The sequence below is a fragment of the Chelonoidis abingdonii genome, chromosome 10 (genome assembly GCF_003597395.2).
Source record: "Chelonoidis abingdonii isolate Lonesome George chromosome 10, CheloAbing_2.0, whole genome shotgun sequence".
Taxonomy (NCBI): Eukaryota; Metazoa; Chordata; order Testudines; family Testudinidae; genus Chelonoidis; species Chelonoidis abingdonii.
In genome coordinates this window covers 46,928,112-46,949,564 of record NC_133778.1, presented here as the reverse complement: position 1 = coordinate 46,949,564, position 21,453 = coordinate 46,928,112, and the positions used below count along the sequence as shown (strand labels likewise).

General features: G+C 40.8%; 1 protein-coding gene across 2 annotated transcripts in view; it reads left to right on the top strand.

Annotated features, from left to right (window-relative positions):
• The window catches only part of SLC4A10 (solute carrier family 4 member 10), a 334,643-nt gene that overhangs the window by 123,593 nt on the left and 189,597 nt on the right, over positions 1–21,453 (top strand). The window lies entirely within an intron of this gene.

Genomic DNA, 21,453 nt, shown 5'->3' with positions numbered 1-21,453 from the left:
GCATCTTTCTCTTCCTCACTAATGTAATTTTTGATAAGGTGTTACAGCCTGAAAAGTGAGGAAGTGCTTTCCAAAGACTGACACATATGTAAGAATTTCACTTTTCTTGTGGTTCAAACTGCTTCCCAATCGTACTGCAAGATGCTGTCTTTATCCCTATACATAGGGAATTATATTAGGTGGTGATCCTTGTTACACAGTGTCCTAAAAGTTGTTCATGTTCTCCCAGTGTGTGTGTTGTGGAGATTATACTTTTATGTTGACGGTTATTGTCTTAAGTGGAATGTTTTTTGTCATAGCAATTCCTGTAGTTGGAACATTTAAAAAAATGAATTGGCTTGTGATAAATTGGCTTCTTCGTGTGTAATGTGAAATAAGAAGTATAATAATAGGGAACAATTTTATGTTCAGAGTTTTTTTAATCTTCAAACAGATGCTGGCTGCCATATGCTTATTTATGAAATGATGAGCATATTTGCTCTGTAGGTTAGGGCAGAGGCTATTTGGGGGGTTTATATCTTCTCTGGCTGATTGTGGGAGAGGGTCCTGCATATAGCTGAAACATTCACAAATTTACTTCTTAGTTTGCCAGATTCCATCTTTTGGGTTAGTTTTTATATTGTTGTATGAATATCTTTGTATATTTTTGTGTTTTTTCCTGAACTTCCAAATAATCCAATGAGTCTTATCACCACAACAATTCCTTTGTTAAGGAGCAAATAAACTTGATGGAAAAAGAACTTGTCAGATATGTTGAGTTGAGAGACTTGAAAATTAGCTGGACTGTGGAAATAATTCTGTGATCCTTGGACTATATTCTGATGTGATCTGATTACATATTATGTTGTGCCTATCATTAAATATATTCAAGAGCTCATTGAAAAGAAAATAATAATAGTAAAAAAAAATTGGTATGACTAAGCTTTTGTTTACATTTACTGCATGTGTTGAGAGTGCCAGGTAGTTTTAAATTAACTCAGAAATTCACAAGTCTTGTCTTTTTTCAAATGTATTGTTTTGCTATTTTGAGTTGCATAATTTTTACATATTTTTTTAATTTGAAAGTCCTTAAAATTATTTTTTGGCATTGCATAATTCTTTTTTGTTCAATATGATAGGAATGTGAATAAACACAAAGCAAGAAGTTCATCTATTCTAATCTAAACAGTTTATAAAAAGTATGTTCAGTAATGATAATACTAAATGTCACCACAACAAATGTTTTCAGTTCTTGAAGCTAACTCATTACAAAAATTTCTAATTGTAGCCAATCGCACTTCAAACTGAAGAGCTTTTTTTGTTTTTGTGCAATCAATTACTTCTTTTCCCTAAAATGTCTTTAATTAAGCCTATCCAAAAACCAAAATAAGCTTAAAGTGTCTGGGCTCATGGTGATGACTCATTTGTACATATTCTTTAAATTAAAGACCTCAGTGTGGGTCAGGGTATTTCTACACAGAATCATAGAGGTTAGACATGGAAGAAACCTTTCAGTTCTTCCAGTCCATCTTCCTGATATTGAAGAATATTTTTCTGCAGTAGGTTCTCTAGCACTTTGTGAGTCTAGTTTAAAAAGTCCCAGACAATGGCATTTCCCCCACTTTCCATGATAGGTTGTTCCACAGCCTAAAACATCTCATTATACATTTTGCCTTGTATTCATGCGTTGAAGTCACAATCTCGAAAATACCAATATTTCCTCTAATCAAGAGCAGAGAAAAAATCATAGGGCTTCGGTTCGTATGTAATATAGAAACATTCTCTGGAGTAATCTGAGCCTTTTTGACTCAGTGTCTGCTATGCCTAGGAATATTGAGAAGGAAAGACAGAGTGGAAGTCCTATACTTGAATTGCTTTTCTTTCATGGGATTATGCAACACCTTTCTTTCACCGTGAAGTTCACTGTCGTCATGGTCCTCCATTCAGTTCCTTCATAGTGCAAGGACTCAGTGCTCAAGTGACCCTCCAAGGACAACAATGCATAATCAACCCTTTGGAAACAACACAAGTAGCAACAATTACATTCCCATGTCCTTTACGTTATTAAATCAGAATGCTGTACATTTGAAACTCCTGCCAAATTGCCTCCTAGTACAGCACGATTCAGTCTTTAGGCCACATACAAACCTGGAGTACCTGGGGAAAAACTACATCTGTTTGCAGTTTGGCCCTCTAAGGGGTCTTCCCTGAAAGGTCATCAGGAGATCACTGGACATAAAGGTTTCAAAAGTAAGGGTGCCTTTATGGCATATTTGTGGGCACTGAAGATGTGTTCTAGTCAAATTCCAGCTTGGTTATTTCCCCCTGCAGTTTTGATAGAATATAGTGCACAGCCCTAAACAATTGAGAAGTACTAATGGAGTAAAGTAAGGGAGATGGCAGGAGGCATAGCTCTTCTGCCCCTGCAAAAGCGGAATGGAGAGTTTTTTTTTTCTTCTTTTGGCTTTTGAATAACTCATCTGTCCCAGAGCTCCACATCCTGCTGTCTTTGCTGACTTGAGAAACAAGGTCTCCTCAAGCAGGAGAACGTGAAATGGGAGCAGCAGGAGAAGATTCTGTCTGGCTGGGAAATTTGTGAAGCTCAAAGCCTTCCCACCAACAGGCAGCGCAGTACTGGCATATGATGATAGAAAAAGAATTGTCCAAGTTGGGAGTCTCTTACTTGCCTCCTTTCTTCCTCAAGAGTATGTCTCTCCCCTCAACCCTCAATTCCTCTTCCTCTTCAGGGCAGAGAGCAGGGGAGAGCTTGCTGCTTCCAGGTCTCCCTCTCCTTGCTGAGGCAGATTCCCATGACAAAGAAGAATCCTGTCAGTTCCTTTTACCTGCCCAGTGCTCTGTAAAGCGATGGATGTGTGTGATTGGGAGCATTGTACTCTGACATAATTGCACATTCTGTGCATACACATACATACCTCTGCTCTCATATTTTGGCTGGCTACATGTCCCATCACACAAGATGATGCATTGTCATTTCTTCACATGATGTCAAGAGCCACAACAACATGCAACATCAAAAACTGGGGAGCTCCTCCTCCTATTTGAATTTACTTTAGCCACTGGTTGTTAGACAGTAGCAACATTTCATCATGTAAGTGGTTGTAAGCTTCATTGATGGGCAAAGTGATCCGTGTATATGATGTGCTCACTCTAAAACTTCCTACAATCCGTTTAAGTTTATAAAATGCTTTGTGATCACTTGTGATGAAGCATTCTATATGTAGCTCTAAGATTATTATTTAATAAGTGCCTTTTCATTACAAGAATCTCCAATTAGCATATCGACAAATAGAGGCTAAGAAGAGCCATAGAAATAAGTTTGTATAATAGTTTCAACAGAAAAAACGTTAAGAATAAACAGTGAAATAATGAATGTTTTTCACTTAGGGATACAGTCTTCTTACAGTGGCACCATTTAAAATGGCCTATTTAGTGACTCCACTGCATTTAAATTTAGCATGGTGTTTGCAGTATTGGTTTTACTTAATGGGAAATACTATGTTCAATAACTAGTGGGGGTAGTAAATGACCAGTTTTTAATGGTGCTTAGTGTTGCTGTATCATTCTAACAGCAATTAACCCCCAGTTCATCTCCCTCCCTCAAAAAACATTGCAACTGGAATGTGCCCCCAAAATCTCCAAATCTTTAATTTTCTTGATCTCCTTATCACAGTAGCCCTCCTTGTTCTTTGCATTGTCACTCTTGTACTTAAGTAGGTTAGCTGAAGTGCTGCTCCTCAAGGAGACAGTGTATGTTCTAGCAAGATCTTTGTCCCAGTTGTCTCTCTTTAACGCAATTACTGGTTAGCAGACTTCCTTTAGACCTCATCATTTTAATCAATGTCCTTGCATTGTACGTTCTAGCTGTGTTTGTAAATTCTATGTACCTATTTAAAAATTTGGAAACTTGCATCACAGTTTGAAAGCCTGAACTACAATATTTGTAATGAATGAAAACTTTCAGACTGATTTTTTCCACCCTGTTTTCCTGTATAACAGCATATCTACAATTCTCCGTTGTCTCACAATCATATTCACATGCATGAAATGCATTAATTCTTTAGGATCCCAAAATATTTTGCAAACTGTATCTGTCTATCTAATCTAATAATTGAGTGAATAGGGGATAAAATTATTTATAAATCTGTATTTTAATGTGAGAGTGAATTTTGTTTGACCGTGTTCCCAACTTGTCATGTTTTGCTTTCTGTGAACATTCTACGGTTCTTGTGATGGCATAAATATTTTTTCACTTTAGCATAAAAGTGAATTTTTAAGCTTAAAATTCAAATATATACCAAAAGCAAATATTTAATTAAATATTTTATTATAATATGCATTGGTTAAAGAAATCATCCAATCAGATAATAGAAACAATACCAGGTGATGTATATGACTAACCAACCCAGTATGAATTTTGAATTATGAATATTCACAGCTTTTCACAAATAATCTGTAGACAGAGTGACTCACTGAAGAAATTTGAAATCATGTTCAATAACCAATGTTTGTAAATAAGGAAAAGACACTATATTTTCTAATTATTTGTTCATCTGATAAATTTTGTCATTACTAATGTCTGTCATGTTGTGATGATAGCCATCTGATAAATTATATAACTGTGTGATGCATTTCATTTATCAAACAGCTTTCATTGCCTAACCTGCTCTCTTCTCATTTAATTAGTCTTTGCCAGAATTTTTTCATATATTCCAAACTTTTTAGACATCTATCATTTCTGCACCTGCCTCCAAGTATGGTTACTTCTTGGCTTCTAAACATGGAAATTCTAACTCAAAATTATAATCTTCTGAGGGTGAATGGTCTAATGTCTTGGATCAATGGCAGATTTGAACTGTAGTGTCTTGTGAAAAATAAATGCTAGAAATGTTTGTTGCATATAATCAGGGAATGAGGATTCAGAATTCACCTATTCCAATAGCCTAAGAAGTCATTTGTTCCTGGTCCTAATACAACATGTATTGTCATTATGATGTGAAGAATAACTATTTTAAAGGTTTTTCTTTTTAAAAGAATTTCTAATTTTTTATTTGAGGTCTGTAGAGTCAGATTGCACCTCCAGCACAGTAATTTATTTAACACTATGCTGAGTCACAGGATAAATAGCATTGACTAAAATTAGTCTTAACTTACTGGATAACCAACATCACCTCCTACAACCCCCTTTCTTTTCCTTTGAGGTCTCTTATTCAAGCAAAGACCAGGGCTACCCTATTTATCTAATAACCTGTGAGAAATGACTCATCAAAGTAAACGATGATATAGATGCAGATCTATGAACATCATGGCCTCTTTGACATCAATGGAAGTTTTGCCATTGACTTCAGTAAGGTAGGATTTCATCCAATGTCTTGTCTACCTGCTTTTTGACAGCTAGGACAACGGTACAGATGTCTCCTGCCTATCTATATTTCATTTCATAAGACCAAACTTTCAAACTTAGTTTGACCACACAAATGATGTGCAACTAAACTCTTATTCGGGCACACAAAAGGGCATTTGTAAATGCAGATTGGTCAAGTGTGTAGCTAATTGCATGTGTACTTTAGGGGTTGCATGCACAGGCAGGTGAGCAAATGCATAGTTCACGTACAATGACAAAACTGGTATGATTGTTTTGGCTCTTCGTTTCTGGTTATGTATTTTCCTTTTTTAGAGCTAGGTGTGAATCTGTGGCAATTTAGATATATTCTATTTGTATTTCATTAAACATTCCTCTGAGAGCAGAGACCATGTTTCCTTCTCGTAATGAGTGTATCTATGTGGAAGCTCAGCAACACGGTAGAGTAAATGTAAGGACAAGTTGAAGAAATGCTTAAACTATGTATGGAAACCTTGTCTGTTCTAACCCTAAAACTCTATAGGCCATAGTGTAACAGTTTGGGATTAGATCACCTGAGAATCTGTCCACAGGCCTCCAGAGTTTGAGTGAGATAAGCATCTAGGAGAGACTATTTCCATTACCAAGTCTGTGACACTTCAACATAGCCATTGTAACACAGGGCAAAGCCTCTAATTTCCCTTGGGCTCAGAAGGAATGATTTTCAGTAGGAGAATATTAATCTTACTTCTCACATAAAATCAGCTGGCAGGGTAGATTTTTATTTTACTTGGTCTTCCTCTTCTGATTCCTCTAAGGCAGTGTTTCCCAAACTTGGGAGGCTGCTTGTATCAGGAAAGCCCCTGGCGGGCCGGGCCGGTTTGTTTACCTGCCCTGTCTGCAGGTCCAGCCGATCGCGGCTCCCACTGGCTGCGGTTTTCTGCTTCAGGCCAATGGGAGCTGTGGGAATTGGTGTGGGCTGAGGGACGTATTGGCCGCCACTTCCAGCAGCCCCCGTTGGCCTGGAGCAGTGAATCGCGGCCAGTGGGAGCCGTGATCGGCCAGACTTGTGGACGGGGCAGGTAAACAAACTGGCTCAGCCCACCAAGGGCTTTCCCTACACAAGTGGCATTCCAAGTTCAGGAACCATTGCTTTAAGGGGATGCACAGAAGTTTTAAAATGGGTTTTATCTGTGCTAGGAAAGAAAGCTGGCATTTTGCCCTCATTTTCCACTAGTAGAGAGGATAATATTTATATATAATTAAAAGGTAACATTCCTGTGGATCTTTAAGACAGAACCTCTCTAATGAAAAAGATTTAGGAAACAAAGATCTATTCCGAGCAGGGCAAGAAGCCAGGATAAATTAAATGAGAAATCTGCTTAGAGGGGGAAAAAAATTTCTTCCTACCTATTTCTGTCTCTCCCCATTGTCACTGACTCCTCAGGAAGAAAGACAAGACATCAGGAATTTAACTAGGCCACAACTTTATTTAATAACACATCTGGGAACTATCTGGCAATAACTCATTCAGTGAAGGTCATCTTTCTTTCTTTATAATCTATTCCACTTGGTGAAGCGCTGCTGTCAGTCACCCTTATCCATTCAACTAACCTGGTCCCAGGACCACTGCTGGGATCCTATTGCCCTCCCTTCTTACTAGGGATGAAGGGGTGGGTCAGTGAGGGTTGTTTCCTTGCTGTACCAGATATTAGGCATCCCAATTGCATTCCCAACCTTCTTTAGGAGAAACCTTCTCTTCAGCTGCTTCCAATTCTGGTTTCTCAGGGAACCAGATCCCTGTTGTATGGTTACTTACAACATGGTAGATACCCAGTGGTGAGCTGGAGCCGGTTCCCACCGGTTCGCGGGAACTGATTGTTAAATTTAGAAACCCTTTTAGAACCGGTTGTAAAGGGCTTTTAAATTTAACAAAAGCTCCAGCAGCTTCCTGCCCTGCCCCCGGCTCCAGCTCACCTGGCTCCAGCTCTGCCTCCTCTTCTGAAGGCTCCCCTTCTGGGCTGCCTGCCAATCAGCTGTTAGTGCGGGAAGCCTGGGAGGGCTGAGAAGGAAGCAGCAGCTTCCTGCAGGTGAGCTGGGGTGGGGGGCACGAGGAGGGCTCTAGGCAGCACACATCTCCGGCCCCGGCCCCAACTCCAACCGGCCGGATGGCGCGGCTCCACGCAGCGCGGTAAGGGGGGCAGAGAGCTGGATAGAGGGCGGGGGGTGGATTAGGGTCAGGACTCGGGGTGGTCAGAGGGCAGGGAACAGGGGAATTGAATGGGGGCAAGGGTCCGGGGGGTGCAGTCAGGAAGGAGCAGGGGTTGGATAGGGCAGTGGGAGGCAGTCAGGGGCAGGGGTTCCAGGAGCAGTCGGGACAGAGAGAAGGTGTGGTTGGATGGGGCAGAGGTCTCAGGGGGCCATCAGGAATAAGAGGAGGGGTTGGATGGGGTGGCAGGGGACAGTTAGGGGACAGGGAAAGGGGGTGGATGGGGCAGGGGTCCTGGGGGTGGGGTGTCAAGGAACGTGGGAGGTTAGATGGGGCAGGAGTCCCAGGGGGTGGGAGGGGCATGACCCCCTCGTGGGGTGAGGAGGAGGGAACCGGTTGTTAATATTTTGGCACCTCATCACTGCAAATACCTAGTGCATCAACAAGAATTTTACAACCTACCTTGCAAACTGGGTTTCTGGGCTGCTGAGTGGAAGGCAAAAAACACACCTTACTGTGACAGAATACACCCCCTGAATTCACACCCTACACACTATTGTAGTAATCTTTGTATAAGGCATGTAAGGTATTGTTTGAAAACTCATAATTTGCTGGTCAATATTGTCCTGATAAAATAAGTGTAGCAACATTGTATATGAAGTTATTTACACATGTCCCAAACCCCACAGCCCTGCCCAAGCAGAAATTGGCAAACAGGGCAGTTCTAAACAAAGGAAGGTGTGCTTGCCTAAATTTGCATTTAAGATGTAAACAGAGTAGTCAAGCAGAAATGGAAAACACACAAACAAAAACAGGTGAAAAAAAACCAACAGAGAACATCCTTCTACATAGACTTTTTGTCTCCTATTTCCCAGCTAGAAATATTTTTTTCAAGGAGGGATTGAAATTATAAAAAGAAGGGGCGAACACCCTCAGGCACCCTCTCTCTTTCACTATCTGTTTCTGGTATCACACCGAACAAGACAAAGGAAAACAGCTGTTGGCCTTTGGGGGTAGGGGTCCTGACCTCAAGAGTTTGGTCAGTAACCTAGTTGGAAACATGTGGTGAGAAATTTGGCTTGAATCTAATACAGGAACTAGTAAGCATTTTGTCTTCATTTTTCCTCTAACCCTTTCTGACTTCTATGCCTCATTACTTGTAATCACTTAAGATCTGTCTCTTTGTAGCTAATAAAATTGTTTTATTGTTTTATCTAACCCAGTGTGTTTACGTTAAGTGTCTGGGTAACTCCATTTAAGGTAATAAACTGGCATATTGTTTCTTTTAAGGAAAACAGACCTAATAACAGACATTGTACTGTCCAGGAGAGGGGTGGGCAGTACAAGATGTACATTTTGGTGGAGAGGGGGGAAGTAATCTGGGACGGGGGATGTGTTGAGGTCACCCTGCAGTATAACTGAGGCTGGTGAGAGCCAGAGTGTAACTGGCAGGCCACAGTTTTACACACACTCACTCACTCACTCACTCACGGTGTGGCTTGCATGATGCAAAACTGTTTGTGAGAAGCCCAGTTGGGAGCTACTTCAGCAAGGCATTGTAAAGTACCCAAGGTTGCAGGGCAGGAGTGACATAGCCTCCCACAGGTCTGAATTGTACCCTGGTCTGAATTGTACTGCCCAGACCAGTCTGGCAATGAGGAAAAAATTATTTATTTCATAAGGTCCATTAACCTGGTTAATCCTACCTGAATCTCAAGCAGGGTGGTTGGCTTTTCTCTCCAGTGTCGAATGGCACCCTCAGGCAGAGGGAAGGGCTTATACACTTTCCCTGTGGGGTATGCAGGAGCCAAGAGACACCTTTTTTGTCCAACCAATTAGCCAGAGAGCTGCCTGCCTCAATCCCACAAGGAGGCTGAGTGCCACAAGGAAGCTAGTGATTGCAATCCTTAATGGGGACAAGCCCCCGCCCCCCAGCTCAGACAACCCCCTCCATCTCTCGGGGGTGAGGGAATGACAGTTATTTTTTTCTCAAAAAGATAAATCCACCATATCTACCAAAAAAGTGGAGAAAATCTACCAGCTATCTAGATCTACTTGTTTTGTGGATGTCCCTTCCACAGAAGAAAAGGAGTTTTCTGATTTCAGTTTGTAAGCTCAATACAGCTTTTACTGTGGTATTCTGGGATAGTTTCTACCTTGCAAAATGTCTGTTTGTCAAATGACTTTTCAGTTGCATTTCTCTAGGTCTCTTCCAGCCCTACATTTCTATGATTCTGTGATTATTCTGATATCAGGATCCTCCCTTTTGACTAGCTTTTAGTTGCTCTGGTGTCTATTCCTGCAACCCCACATCCACTGTTCCAATCGATGAATCAGAAACTCCTGCACTTGTGTAAATTATGGGAAGAGTGAAGACAACCATCTTCCTAAGAACACTCTTTATTGAGCAACCAATTCCTTGATCTGCTGCTTAGGGCAGTGTTTACAGTTAGCTTCCCAACAGGCCATCTGGATAAGGCACTAGCATTGCCATGTTTGTGTCCAGGCCTGTATGTGACTGTGAAATCATAGCACTGCAGTTTTTCCATCCACCTGACAAGTAGTCCTTGGGGATTGGTCCTGTTTTGAGCAGGGAGTTGGGCTAGATGATCTCATGAGATCCCTTCCAACCCTGATATTCTATGATTCCTGAATCTGAAGAGCCATTACAGTGAAGTATGGTCCTGTTCTGACCATAAACTTCCTTCAATATAAATAGTGGTGAAAATGGCCTATTGATCTAAGAACTGGCAGGAGTTACTCTTGGGCTATGTAATAATGTATCTCAGGAAAATTTAGTTTTTGCTGTAATAAGACACCTCCCTCTCAAGTTCCTCATGTTCTTGTGTCAATATGACTCCCCAGTCTGTAAGCACTAGCATCCGTGACCAATATGAAAGAGGTTTTGAAACGTGGGTGGGTCAAGACAGGAGCATCCACAAGAGGCTCTATCTGCTCTAAAAATGCTCAATCACACTCCGCTAATGACTGAAATGGATTCCCTTCCTCATTCAACCTATGCAATGTTTCTGCAGTTTTGGCAAATCCAAAAATAACCCTTCTATAATGAGCAATGTCATACAAAATTCTCCACAGCTGAATATCTGGGGAGTTTGCCAGTTCTGTGCAGCTTCGATATTCTTTTTGTCAGTGGAAATTGCGCAAGGTAAATTCCACCTCTTTTTTGAAACAACTCAGATTTCTTTGGGTTTAACTTCAGATTGGCAGCCTGGAGCTTATCACAGACAATTTGTAATTGTTTCAGTTCTTGTTCAAAGATGTTAGCGTGCACTGGAATATTGTCTAGGTACAGTAAAACCTCAGTTATGAACACTTTGGAGGATGTTCGTAACTCTGAACAAAATGTTATGTTTTTGTTTGTTTGTTTGTTTTCAGAAGTTTACAATTGAACATCGATTTAATGCTGCTTTCCCTTTGTTTTCCCTTAATGTAATGCTGACTTTTAAAAAAGGCTTCGGAGGTGATCCTGTCAATTTCATGTCAATGAGCCTAACTTCAATAGCCAGCAAATTGGTTAAAACTATCATAGAAGCATAGAAAGGTAGGGCTGGAAGGGATTGCAAGAAATCAAGTCCAGCCTCCTGCACTGTGGCAGGATGAAGTAAATCTAGATCATCCTTGACAGGTGTTTGTCCAGTTTGTTTTAAATGCTTCCAGTGATGGGGACTCCATGACCTCCCTTGCTGCAGATTAAGCCCATCACTTCTTGTCCTACTTTCAGTAGACATGGAGAACAATTGATCACCATCCTCTTTATAACAGTCCTTAACATATTGGAAGTCTATCACATCACTCCTCAGTCTTCTTTTCTCAAGACTGAACATGCCCAGTTTTTTCAACCTTTCCTCATAGGTCAGGTTTTCTAAAACTTTTATAATTTTTGTTGCTGTCCTCTGGACTCTCTCCAGTTTATCCACATCTTTCCTAAAGTGTGGTGCCCAGAATTGGACACAGTACTCTAGTTGTGGCCTCACGAGCGCCAAGCAGAGTGGGACAATTACCTCCTGTTAATACACCCCCGATTCATATTAGACTTTTTTGCAGCTGTATCACCCTGATGACTCCTATTCAGTTTGTGGTCCACTATAAGCCCCAGATCCTTTCCAACAGTTGTTCCACCTAGAGCAGTATTGGGCAACCTGTGGCCCATCAGGGTAATCCACTGGTGAGCCGCGAGACAGTGTTTACATTAACGGTCTGCAGGCACGGCCGCCTGCAGCTCCCAGTGGCCGCAGTTCGCTATTCCTGGCCACTGGGAGCTGCAGGAAGCAGCACGGGCTGCAAGGATGTGCTGGCTGCTGCTTCCCACAGCTCCCATTGAGTGGGAATGGTAACCCTGGCCCCTGGGAGCTGCGGTCAGCCGTGCCTGCAGATGATCAATGTAAACACTGTCTTGCGGCCTGCCAGTGGATTACCCTGATGGGCTGCTTGTGGCTCACAGGCCTCAGGTTGCCCACCACTGACCTAGACAGTTATTCCTCATTTTGTAGTTGTGCAATTGATTTTTTTTCCTTCCTCAGTGAAGAACTTTGCACTCCAAAAGTTCTCAAGAATAATTGGTAACAGCGCTGAAATTGCTCCAGCGAAGTCCTTCAGTACCCTAGGATGAATTTCATCAGGTATTGCTGACTTGAATACATCTAATTTATCTAAATTTTATTTAACTTGTTCTTTCCGTATTTTGGCTTGCATTCTTTCCATCTATTTGTCAGTATTAATTACAAAATTACTCAAGATAGTTAAGTCCAAAGCAGACTGTGGAGAGTTACAAAGGGATTTCGCAAAACTGGGTGTCTGGGCAACAAAATGGCAGATGAAATTCAATGTTAAGTGCAAAGTAAAGCACACCGGGAAAACATAATCCCAATAATACATACAAAATGATGGGATCTAAATTAGCTGTTATCACTCAAGAAAGAGACCTTGGAGTCATTGGGGATAGTCTCTGAAAACATCTGTTCAATGTACAGTAGCAGTCAAAAAAGTTAGAAGTGTGTTAGGAACCGTTAGGAAAGGGAGAGACAGTAAGACAAAATATCATAATGCCATTATATAAATCCATGGTACATGCTGAATACTGTGTGCAGTTCTGGTAACTCCATCTCAAAAACAATATATTAGAATTAGAAAATGTACAGAGAAGGGCAACAAAAAATATTAGGCATATGGAACAACTTCCATATGAGGAAGGGTTTAAAAAAAAAAACTGGGCCTATTAAGCTTAGAAAAGAGATGACCAAGAGGAGATATGATAGAGATCTATAAAATCATGAATGGTGTGGAGAAAGTGAATAAGGAAGTGTTATTTACCTCTTCATGTAACGTAGGAACCAGGGGCCGCATCATGAAATTAATAGGCACCAGGTTTAAAACAAACATAAGGAAGTACTTCTTCACACAATACATAGTCAGCCTGCAGAACTTGTTGCTAGGGGATGTTGTGAAGGCCAAAAGTATAACTGGTTTAAAAAAAGACTTAGATAAGTTTATGGAGGATAGGTCCATTAATGGCTATTAGCCAAGATGATCAGGGTTGCAACCCCACGCTCTAGGTGTTCCTAAACCTCTGACTGCCAGAAGCTGGGAGTGGATGACGGTGGATGGATCACTTGAAATTGCCATCTGTACATTCCCTCTGAAGCATCTGTCATCAGCCACTGTCAAAGGACAAGATATTGTGCTAGATGGACCATTGTCTGACATTGTGTGACCATTCTTATGTCTGGTCTAATAACTGTTTTGCTTGGGCCCTCTTGCATAGGAGGCTTCTGGGTACACGTCTGGCTCTGTTGATCTGTCTCCTTATTTCCTCGTGCGGGTACTGTAGTTTTGAGAATGCTTGGTGGAGATTTTGTAGGTGTTGGTCTCTGTCTGAGGGGTTAGAGCAGATGCGGTTGTAGACAGAGACCAACACCTACAAACAGATCAGCAGAGCCAGACTTGTACCCAGAAGCCTCCTACTGCAAGACAAACCCAAGAAAGAAACCAACAGGGCTCCACTGACCATCACATACAGTCCACAGCTAAAACCCCTCCAATGCATCATCAGGGATCTACAACCCTTCCTGGACAATGATCCCACACTTTCACAGGCCTTGGATGGCAGGCCAGTCCCGCCCACAGCAACTGCCAACCTGAAACATATTCTCAACCAGTAACTGCACACTGCAACATAGTAACGTCTACCTCAGCGAACCAGATCCATGCAAGAAACCTTCGATGCCAACTCTGCCACATAATCATACACCAGTGACACCATCAACAGGCCTAACCAAGATCAGCCATACCATCACCGGTCTTCATTCACCTGCAACGTCCACCAATGTAATAAGCGCCATCATATGCCAGCAATGCCCGCGCTGCTATGTACATTCGTCCAAGACTGGACATGTCTCTCCGAAAGGATAAATAGGACACAAATCAGATGATTAGGAATGGCAATATCAGAAAACCGTGGAGAGAGAGCACTTCCAACCTCCCTGGCCACACTAAGCAGACCTTAAGTGTGCCATCCTGCAGAAAAAAACTTCAGGACCAGAACTTCAAAGAGAAACTGCTGAGCTTCATTCATCTGACAAATTTGAGACCATCAAGCTCAAGGTTAAACAAGACTGGAATGGCTGCAACTACAAAACCAGTTTCTCCTCCTTGTTTCACACTCAACTGCTAGAACAGGGCCTCATCCTCCCTGATTGAAATAACCTCATTATCTCTAGCTTGCCTGCATATATATATACCTGCCCCTGGAAATTTCCACTACATGCATCTGACGAAGTGGGTATTCACCCACGAAAGCTCATGCTCCAAAATGTCTGTTAGTCTATAAAGTGCCACAGGATTCTTTGCTGCTTTAATTTTTGTGTTTATTGCCAATTTAAATTGTTTTACAAATTAAATGTATCACTTTTTCAAATTGTCCAAAAATGTTACAAATTCTTACAGAGCTTATGGCAATCACCTTTCCGTCTTCCTCACTAGCCTCTGCTTCCTTCTCTGGTGTGCTGCTGCAAGGAAAGATTCAAGTTCTGTGGCAAATTCAACAGATTCTGGGGCTGTCTGTCTCTAGTCTCTCTTCGCTAATCTTGATCTGCAAGTTTAAGACCAGCTGAGCATCTATAAATTGCCAATTTATCCTGAAAGTCCTTGTTGGTATCTGGATATGCCAGGAGCACAATCTCTGCAGGTCCTCTGCCAACTCAGGGTGGAGTATATTCTTTCTAGCTCTCAGCTGTGCCCTGGACAGCTCATTTTGATGACTCCAAACAGCATATCAAAGCTGTGGATAACTCAGACACTTTTCTGGCACTAAGTTCTGAGCACCGTAAAAACTTGATCACTCAAGTTGTCTGCCAGAAACCCCCCTTTCTGTCCATCTTCTCAGTCAGTCTTTTGAGCTATAATTTTGAATTGAGTCAAATAAACCTCCCAGAGAGCTTCTTCTCTCAAAGATTCTGGCTTTTTACATTATTTGAGCTGGAACATCTTGATTTCTTTCTCAAGATGATTTTTCAGCTTTTTAAGTGCTTGCTGCTGCTCATCTGTTAGTAAGTTCCAGGCTGGCTAGAGTTTTCTTGGTCACTCATTTTCCCCGTTTTTGTGGAAAATCTATGGTCCATGACAGTCAGGTTGCTGGCTCACCTCTTCAATCCATTGTGCCATTTCAGACTAAGAGTGCTGTAACTGGACTTCTCAATCTGTCCAGACACTTTGTAGCTGTTACTGCATCAGATTTCACCTCCACCTGCAAGTCATCTCTCAGCTCTTTCAGGGACGCCTCCAGAAGCTACTTTAATTCCTTTTGCAAAGCCTCCAGCTATTTCAGAGGAATCAAACTGCAGAAGATATTTTCTTCGTTCATAGTTCCAAGCCTCTTTTAGCCAGCACTCTGCTCCCAAAGCTCTGTCTCTAGGTTTTTTCTCCAGACTCCCAGTGCTTTCTTTCCCCCCTGTCTCTTTAGCTTTCTTCTCTTTTTCTGTGTCTGTTTCTGTAGTGTTTCTCACTGCATCAATCTCATGCACACCAGTCCTGTCCACTTAATCCTTTGTCCCTGAATTTCAGATCATAGCAGAAAACCCATTGGGCCACATGGCTGATTCCTACTCCACTCTGGCGTGTGAGTTTGTCTTGAGCTGGAGTCCTCTATTGTTTCAGATGACTATTCCATAAAGGAGCTCAGTTGCTGCCTTCCTAATGACAAGTTAAATGGTTGTGGTACTAATCTCCAGTTGCTTGGGGATGAATTTGTGACTCAGTTTTTCAGTGTTACTTGAAAATCTGTGTGCTTTGTTTGAGTCATGGATGCCTACCTACATTTTACTACCTTAGTGGACAGACAGCATTACCTGGGTTTTAAGCTCTGATTCTTGATTTCTGTATCAATACTGTGGTCCCGTAGAAGACCTGATAGTGACTTTTGCACCTGCTTTTAAATCTTTTGTGAAATACTAACTGCTCTCTTTGTACCCTACTAAAACTCTGACTGCTGATCCACCGGAGGAGTGACAACTCCAGCTGCTGCAAAATCAGCAGAGGCTGGACTATTCCTAGTACCAGTAACAGCAATTCTATGCTGAAGTTTCTTAGTGGTGGACAATCCCATCACACAATTTAAAGAGTCTTTAATCTCAATTTGTGCAACAGGCAGAGCCTTTCCTGTATTTGAAATGCTTATAGATAGAGAAAATGTGTACATGCCATCCTTTTACCTCTAACCACAGGATCCCTATTAACATTGTGCTGAATCTGAGTTTCACAAAGAGTGTCTTTTGTGAGCATCTGAAAGGAAGTGATTCTGACTGAGGAACAGATTCTGTACAGTGGTACAAAGCAACTGAATAACTACATATGAAGAAACATGAATTATTTTTAGCCACACCCAACATTCAACATTTTGTAAGTGTTTGCCCCTGTATCTCTTTCACTTGACAAACAGTGTATTGGACTTAGCACGTTTAGTGACACTCTTTTGATTCTAAAAAGCAGCCATTTTTAAACTAATGGTTGCAAACCTCCTCATTTATTTGTCACGAGCAGAAATGAGTAAGGACTGAGTAAGGGTTGTCAGATTTGTCTCAAAATGCACAAGATGGAAGGTATGGACAAATTTTAAACACATCTGTACATTTGAATATCTGAATGAAGATAGTTATAGTATGAGGAATTATAAAAACAAGTATAATGGAATATCCTTTTGAGTCTGGGATTTTTTTCCCTCTTGCCATCATATATGAATTTTCCGTAATTTTTGTTTGTGAATCTTTGAGATGCCTTATTCGTACATGTTTAAAAGAGAGAATTCTTGGGCATCAAATATTTTTTCCATGGATAAAGTGGTTTATATCTAGTGGCCTGAATGCTCAAAAGGGTTAGGCTTCTGTTTAGGCTCCTGACTTCCATTGAAATCTGTGGAAGTTAGGAGCTTAACTCCTTTTGAGCATTGAGCCCAGAGTGATTAAGCTGATGTTCTTGTTCACCTGAGATGCTCTCAAAGCCTTGAATTTTATTGGGCTGAAGGATTCCCCTTCCCCATCTTTGGTCCCCACTTTAAAAGAGTAGTTTCTGGTTGAAATTGACCACTTTGGAACTTCATCGTCTGCAAGAATCCCCAAATCTACAGCTTCTGCAACCCAAACAGGTGCCACTTTGAGCCCAACTTTGCCGTACTTTTAAAAAATATATCGTGTCTTCAAAAAGGCAAATTCTTTGTACACCTTGCTTGCTACAGTTCTTTATGTCAGGCTGTGGTTGTCTCTTAATGGGAAGGGAGTCACTTAATGGGCTTGTCTATCCTTGCCTTATTCCTGAACTCAGTTTTGCCTGTGCTTCCCCACTTCCATCCTTCTCTTATTTTATCAATGTTCTTCCCAAACTTTGCAGTTATATTTAATAAACAGTAGCTTTTTAGAGATATTCCTTATGCACAGTCTCCTTACATCCAGTGATGCAATTGTTGCAAAAAGCAGCTGTTCTTTTGACCTTGAGAAGGATCTCAGGCCAGTTTTCTCTAGCTTTCTTTTAACTTTCCTTTCAGTGGTGCTTGCTGTTACAGGTATTTTTTTTCTAGACTCTATTTCCTCTTCTGTGGCACAGTGTCTAACACATCACTGGGTTTCCTTTTCTGTCCTTCCTTTTCCTTTGTGTCTCTGAATGGCTCATTCTGTAACCCTTGCAAACACTGCAGTTTAACAACCTAATTCTTTTCCTTTCAGGTGCTACTTCAGTAGGAAATCTCACACATACACACGTTGGTGTAAGTTGCCTCCCCACCCTAACCCTTGAGCGTGAAGCCAATGGCTTGTGGAACTTTCTCAATTGTAGACAAAATAGCATGTTATAATTTGCAATAATGTTAGTAAAATAACATTAAATACTACAACTTCACTGCTGTGTCTTCATTTCAGTCAGACCCTTTGGAACCTCTGTTTTACTAGTACTGCTCTGCACTGGGAATAGACATTAAGGGCAATAGACATGGGGATAGTGTGACACTGTCCCTGGAATGGCATATAATGGGAAGAGAAAGTGTTGTTACGTTTCTCACCTTATGATCATTTCTCTTTATGACAGAAACTTTGGGGAATTAAGGCCTAATCCTGCCATTTAGATAGGGACAACACTGTTTTGACTTCAGAGGGAGTTTTGCTGGGGTAAGGAGTGCAAGATTTTGATTCTTCCTTGACACCTCTTTTTTCATCTCCAAAGTCCTTTCCCTTTTCACTCTGTTTTTCCTTTGCCCTTTTCCATCATGTATAACTGTATCCACTCCTGATACTGCTCTTCCCACCTTCTCCAGGAACCAGCATTTCCATCCAGCTCTCTCTCTCTGTCCAACATAAAATCTAAAAAGGAAACAATCGCTTTATTTATACTTTTTAAACAGAGCAAAGAATTTTGTGAAGTAGCCTTACAAAATAATTTGCACTCCATATTTTTGATGAAACACCCACCCAGCCTTTGGATTCCCAGACTCCAAAACCTGCACAAACTTCTTGTCTCAAAGCTGTTCCATCATGAAATTTGCACTGCTGAACACATGGCTAAGATTCACTTCAAGACCAAATTGAATGGTAGATTTTTTTTTGCCTCCACTCTGAGACACAGCTTGTTCTTTTGCCAAGTGCAAACCAGCTCATGCTGGTAGAAACTGTTTTTTGCTTGAGGCAAAATGACTGGGACTAAACATGGCCTAAGCCATAGGAAAATCTGGATTTGCAATTTTTGTGTGTAGAAGGAAAATGGCAGATGCACAAACTATACTGTGGGCCATTCTTAGCTGGTGTAAGATGATGTAGCTCCATTGACTTCAAGGCCTTTCAATGCAAAATTATCTCCACTGTATGAGATGATACTATACACAGTGCATATACTATGCATTACATTGTAACATAAAATGAAACAGCTAAAATTATTTGCTACTTGATTTACAAAATTGTAATTATAGTGTCGTAGAGAAGAAAACTGAGCAGTTTATGGGTAGAGGTGTCAGTAACTGGATAGTATTCAAAATGAAATATATACTTTTGACGGTTTTTACAATTTGTATGGAGACTGGTGATGGCAAACAACTCAGGAAAGAATCTCTCTGCCTGTCCCCAGTTACATTCTGGCTCCTTCTAGTGGCCAGTTGGTAAGGAAAGCGGAGAGGTTATTTACTCTTTGTGGACAGACACTGTAAACTACAGTTCTTGCATTAGTGCTTATAGTGCTAAACTTTGTATTTTCATCCTTTCAAATGATGATATAGCTCTATTGCTAGGCAAAATCTCATCACATAAAATGGGAAGTGGATACACAGAGCATTGATCAGGGACATCTTAGCAACATATATTGTTCATCCAGTCATTTTCCATTTCTTTTCTCTTTCACCTTTTCTCTTTCACCTTTTCCACAAATTCAGGAAAGAAGCTTGCTGAATTTTAGAGGGTCATGTCAGTGGATTATATATATGTTATACTCTTTTACATGTGCTTATGCAGCCATTGGTCACAATATGATACTTGTGCAGCAGTACCTTTGTAAATGGCAACAGCTGATTGTATGATCTTGTAATGCTGCATTGTATTATAAAAAGGCTGAAAAGTTTTCCCTTGAATCAGATGATGCTGCACTGAGAATTTGTTCACCTTTTATATTGGGTAAAGAAGAATTGTTCTGTCCACATTGTGTTGCAAGTCACCCTGCCTGTTTTCCAAAATGATCCTCTTCTTCTCTTTTGTATAAATTAATATATCCTATTTGCCACAGTTCTAGTGGACTGATTTGGTTAGAAGTGAATTCTACATTAGTTTGGAAGAACTTTATAAATGTCCTGTTTCAGTAATCTTAGTTATAGTTAAAATGAAATCCTGATTTCCATGATTATAATGCCACTTTTTTTAGGTCTCTAAATTTACCTTTCTTGAAGAATAAAAAGTGTGAAAAAATAATTGCCTTTCTTAATGGAGAAAATCCTTTGCAGCATCCCAGAGGATGTCTTGTATTTATATTCTTAAAGGATTTTGTATTTTAATATAATAACATTAGGTCCTTCAAAGCTCAAACATAATGTTACTGAGAATTTAAGTAGTGTTTTTAACACTATATACATACATAGGATCAGAAACTGAGCTGAAGCCGAGGAACAGTTGGCGAGGCTCAATGGGTACGTCTACACTGCAGTTAGAAACCCGTGGCTGGCCTGTGCCATGTGACTTCGGCTCTTGGGGCTTGGGCTAAGGATCTGTTTAACTGCAGTGTAGACATTTGGGCTTGGGGTCCAGGCTGGGCTCTGGTACTCTCCTTCCTCACAGATTCCTAGAGCCCAAGCTCCAGCTGAAGCCTTAATGTCTACATCCCAGTTAAATGGCCCTTTAGTCCTAGCCCAACAAACCCAAGTCAGCTGGCATGGCCAGCCATGGGTTTTTAATTGCAGTGCAGACATACCCAGTGACAGTTGAGGAAGAGGTGGTATTGTTGTAAGCCACTTTGCACATCACCAATCTGGCCTGATCTGGTCTCCTAGTGCAATTTAGAGCAGCCCCGAGATTGCTCTAAGTTGCACCAGTTGCCAGTAGCTGTTACAGGAGCCAGTGATCTCAGGACTTAGGGCCTTATCAGATAAGCCCCTTCGATAGCCATGCCCCCTGCACCATCTTCACAAAGCATAGGTGCTTCAATAGTGAGTCTCATAAAGATCCCTATATGATTTTTCTGTGACCAGTTGTGCTACTTTTAGCACTACTTTATTCTGGGGGAGTGGTACAGACACTTAATGCAGCCCAGGGTCTCGCCCAGTGTATGCTATAAAAGAGTTAACATTTAGAACAAAAAAACCCCTCTCTTCCTTAAAGGTAAACTTGAAGGTATTCATGGAAGATACCATTTTGCTGTTGTCAGTCATAATATGAATACTTTATGCCAAAGCTGATTAACTGGAAGTTGCTAAAAGCAGTTACTGTAACTGTATAGTAACACTGTTAAAATAATGGAGTAGAATGGATTTAGGTGACTTCATTTAGAAACTTCAGCCAGAAGTAAATGGGTTCTTACTGTTCAATGGTAAAGATGGGAAGCTAAATTCCACCCAATGGCATGCATGCCGCTTGATTCAATGGAATTACATCCTGGATGAATTTAGCCAAGCTGTGTTAATTTAAAACTTGGTAAAATGTAGCCAATAGCAGTATGTTTAGAAAATGTTCTGAGGAAATAGTCTTATATTTTCAGGCAGATGAACAACATGAACTAACAGTAGTTTTCAAATGCCATTAATAACTTAAATTATTCTATGGCTTTAGAATTCAGGAACGGACTAGGAAATAATAACTTCACAATTTGTCAGCTCTATATGTTCTCTTTAATTTGGAGAAGAGCTGTCAAGTGATTAAAAAATTGTGATTAATTGCAT